We start from the raw sequence: 4,856 nt of genomic DNA on the forward strand, positions 1-4,856 counted from the left end.
CCTAGGAAAACCTAATCCTTTTGTGTATTTTGCCTACTAAAATGCAATGCAAATTTATTTTTACAAATATACCCAGTAAACTTTATATTATTTAGGTAGAAATTTTCTTCATGCTTTGTACAAGGTTCTCATCATGGGGTAGCTGATGTACATTCAATTAATTAAATCAGTGGTTGCACATTTACCTACTAAATTTTTATCAAGTTAGAAATTTTGTTGACGATTTGTACATTCTAATCATGGGTGGTAGCGTTGTACATGCAAATAATTAAGTTTCACTACAAAAAAAGAGTTTGTAAAACTAAATTTGCATCGCGTTTTAGTAGGAAAAGTACAGTAAAGAGTTGGGTTTTGGGAATGGATAATATAAAGTTTACTAGGTAAATGTGCAATTACTGAGTTTGTAAAATTGAATTTGTATTGCATGTTAGTAGACAAAATATACTCAAGAGTTGGGTTTTGGGTAGGGAAACGTAGAACTTCTCTGTGAATACTGGTTTGCAGTGCATTTGAATAGGCAAAGAACACTCAAGGCCCATAGTGTTCAAAGAAAACATTTTTCTCAATGAATTAGTTTTCAAAATTTTACAGGTTATTTTTAAGAGTTTGTAGATTCTTTAGATTTAAGTTTTTAAAAAGTAGAAAACTTATTGAAGGTTTTTAAAAAGAATTTAAAAGTATTTAGAATACTTTTAAAAAGAATTTAAAAGTATTTAGAATTTAAAAGCTCGACAAAGCGGGACGACAAGTTTCGTCCTTCCCAGATTATGGGTTTTCCACTCCTGTGGAACAGCATCGTAAAATCAATGAGGGAGGAAGACCTCTTGAGCAATGATGAGGTCGAACAATTACACTTTCCCCCCCGGCTTCCAGAGAATTGCAACATGCCCAAAACCGACAAGATCGTGAGATGGCCACCCGTGGTTCTGAGCCGAGCTCTGAATGATGCGATTCAAATTGCACGACGGTGGAAACATAACGACAGAGACAAAGCCCTTTGGGAGGAGGTGTCCAAAGATGAGGGTAGAAAATGTGCAGTGATCGAGGTCTGTGAGAGTCTGTTCCTCCTGTTAGAAAGAATAACTGAAAGCGAGGAGATAACTAAGAAGATTAAGAATGCGATTGCACAAGGCACAATCACCAGAGACTACATCCTGCCTCAACAGACCGAACGTCATCTCACACACTCCACTGGCTGTTCGGCGGCAGCATCCTCTTCCAATACAATGAAGATCGGCGCTTGTCTAATCAAGGCATCGTGGGTTGGATCATCAAGCATCGCTCCAATGGACACGCTTTACTCCCAAATCCTGGAACTTCTGAGCAATCTGGAACAAACTCACAAGCCAAATAGCACCCAATTGCACTTGGTGGATGAGTGTCTCGAGAAGCTCTGTTTGACTCTGATTCCAGAAAAGACAGTCCGAACGAGTGCCAGCAAACTGCAGGAGGTTAGAAAAACTGAGATTTTCCGAAGGCTCAAAGCCATCCTCATTGCTAAAAAGGATCACACTGTTCCACGGAACTCCGAAGCTAGACGCCGCCTTGCTTTCTTCGGCAGCTCTGTCTACATGACCATGCCACCTCCTTTGTCAGACATCATGAGGCACATGCTCTCGTTCAGCGTCTTAACGCCATTCGACGACAAGGAGGTAATCTACGCTCAAAAGGATCTGAGCTCCACGAAGCTTCTCCAGTGTCTGCGCACCATCTTTGCTGACGAGTGGGAAAACTTCATGGAGCGTCATGATGCAGATCCAAAGTCTTCGAATTCTGTCCATCCGCCAGATTGCATGGAATGCAGGCTATGGGCATCGTATCGGGGTCAAACGCTGGTCCGCACTATACGGAGCATGATGTACTATCCCGACGCTCTTGAGAAGCTCGCCAAAGCACAGAAGCTCGCCGCCGAAGCACAGAAGCTCGCCAAAGGACAGAACATCGCCAAACTACCCACTTCTGCAAATATTGATCCGCATGACAAGCTACCCAGTAGTGCTAAAGGCGCTGCAGATATTGATCCGCAGTTAAAGTTCACATATGTGGTGACATGCCAGCGCTATGCAAAATTGAAAGCCAGCAAAAGCCCTGTGATCGACGACATATCTTGGTTGATGGAGCAATACCACAAGTTTTTGCGGGTTGCATACGTGGCGGAAGAGGTCGAGGCCGGCGGGCAAAAGGAGTATTACTCTGTCCTTATCAAATACGATGCCAAGCAGAAGAAGGAAACAGAGATCTACAAGGTAAAGCTACCTGGGCAGTTTAAGCTAGGAGAGGAAAAGGCTGAAAACGAGAACCACGCTTTGATCTTCACGAGGGGGGACGCGGTACAGGAGATCGACATGAATCAAGAGCACTACTTCGAGGAGACACTCAAGATCCAGAATCTGATGCAGGAGTTGATGAAGAACCGAGGCGAGCGAGTGAGGCCGAGGATACTGGGGCTGAGGGAGCACATCTTCACAGGGATGGAGTCGACGCTGGGATCGTTCATGTGCGAGAGGGAGGAGACGTTTGCGACCATAACACAGAGGGTGTTGGCGTGGCCACTGAAGATCAGGATGCACTATGGGCACAGCGACGTGTTCGACAGGCTATGGAACATGACGAGGGGGGGGGTGAGGAAGGCAACGAAGGGGATCAACATGGCGGGGGGGATGTTTGCGGGGTTCAACTGCACGTTGAGGGGGGGGACGATAACGCACCATGAATACATGCAGGTAGGGAAGGGAAGGGACGTAGGATTCAATCAGATAGCAGAGTTTGAAGCGAAGGTGGCGATTGAAAATGCAGAAGAGATGCTGAGCAGGCAAATGTATAGATTTGGCCATGGATCTCTTGACTTCATCCGCATGCTTTCTCTGTATTATAGCACTGTTGGTTATTACGTGAGTTGCTTGATTATCATCTTGGCAACCTACGTCTGGCTATGGAGTCGTGTCTTCATGGCTCTTAGCGGCCTCGAAAACTCCGTTCCTCTCGTCCAACAAGAGCAAAGTGCCCTCTTCGTCGCTCTCAATCAACAATTTCTCGTCCACCTCGGCGTCCTCAACACCATCCCCCTCTTCGTCGAACGTTGGCTTGAAACTGGCTTCTTCCACACTACCGTCCTCTTCTTCTTCATGCAGTTCCAGCTCTGCTCCATCTTCTTCGCCTTCTCCCTCGCCACCCAGGCCTACCATTTCTCCCGCACCCTCCTCCATGGCGCCTCCGCCTCCCACTACGCCTCCACCCGCCACCAACACTTTGTCATCGAGCACCAGAGCTTCTGTGAGAACTACCGCCTCTACTCCAGGAGCCATTTCATCAAGGCACTTGAGATCGTCCTCCTGCTCATCGTCTACGAGTGCTTCCGCGCTCCCCAAACTGCCGGCACCCCCACCTACATAGTCCTCCACGTCTCCTCCTCGTTGCTCACGTTTTCGTGGCTCACGGCACCCTTCTTCTTCAATCCGCTGGGATTGTCCTGGGTGGACAACTTGAAGGACTTCCGAGAGTTCTTCAGCTGGCTCTGGCGGAGCCGGAACCTGACGCAGAGGCCGGATCAAAGCTGGGAGGGGTGGTGGGAGGAGGGGCTGCTCAATTTAAGCGAGAGATCACCGACGGAAGGTAAATTCATCAGCGTATTTTTGAGCCTGCGCTTTTTCTTCATCCAGTATGGCAGCGTCTACTATGTCGATCTCCCCATTGCACATAAGCACCGGAAGAGCTTACTCGTTTACATAATCTCCTGGAGTGTTCCTCTGGTCATTGTAGCAACCTATGGGGCAGGCGCTATGGTGAGAAAATGGTTTGCAGCTCGAAGGCCGAGCTTATTTCGACTAACGCAGGCCATAGTCGCGAGCATCCCCATAGTCGCCCTGATTCTGCTGACATTGTTCGCGAAGCTCGCCATTACCGATATCTTAAAGAGCCTACTGGGCTTTGTATCCACTGGCTGGGGGATCCTATGCATTGCCTGCGTTTTCCCAAGATCGCTGAAGCGCATGTCTCCCGCTGTATGGAACACCGTGCTGGCTTTTAGCCGATACTATGAGCTCGCCGTGGGGCTGCTGGTCTTCCTTCCAATTGCAGTGTTTTCTTGGATTCCTGCAGTTCAAGAAGTGCAAGACCGCCTGCTTTTCGGCCAGACTAGCGGAACGGAGCTCCACGGCACTCACCTCTTGGGAGGAGTACTAGCTCGAGCCATCGAGAAAGCACGTCCGTAACTCACAATGCCATTTTCAACTCGATAAAAACTGTAATGGTCATACCAAGTATAGGAAAGCTTTGCTAGGTACTATTGAGAAGCTCTTTCTAAGAATGTGGTTTCAGGTGCAAGCTGCAAGGAGGACTTTGGGATGCAGAAAAACGAGGCTACTTTATTTGCAATCGAGGCGGAAAGGGAGGTGACGCAGGGTGCAAAGATTGAACAAAACCTGACAATGGGCGAGATCAGAAGCTCAGCAGACAGAGAAAGGTGACACAACCCATTTAGTACACAAATAAATAGACACTTCTTTTCCTTAAACAAATAAGAGTGTGTGCCATAGTCACACATACATCTTGGAATGCTAAAGTACTCACAGTGCACATGCCCATGTCCCGACCACCGTCAGTGGCACTAGCAGCTGACCTCAACACTCACATATACTTGGCATGAGATGATCCATGCATAATTATTTAATCTCTTGAAAGTGGAACACAAAACAAATAACCACAAGTACATGGAAACTACCTTCATATCATAAAAATGAGCAGTCATAGGTCTACCTACACAACAACCATATAAATAAATTGAACTTGTCTAGGGTACTGCATAGTTAGAACTTGGAAAAGCATATTTATCCACATTCAAAATAGGACTTTCAACA

At 46.8% G+C, this 4,856-nt stretch overlaps 1 pseudogene; it reads left to right on the forward strand.

The window, feature by feature from the left end:
* The first annotated feature begins 767 nt into the window (after positions 1-767).
* On the forward strand, positions 768-4,466 carry LOC147902086 (callose synthase 11 pseudogene; annotated as a pseudogene).
* Positions 4,467-4,856: the final 390 nt, after the last annotated feature.

Source organism: Dipteris shenzhenensis, chromosome 5, assembly GCF_047967505.1.
Source record: "Dipteris shenzhenensis isolate YYH24624 ecotype China chromosome 5, Dip_SZ_1.0, whole genome shotgun sequence".
Taxonomy (NCBI): Eukaryota; Viridiplantae; Streptophyta; class Polypodiopsida; order Gleicheniales; family Dipteridaceae; genus Dipteris; species Dipteris shenzhenensis.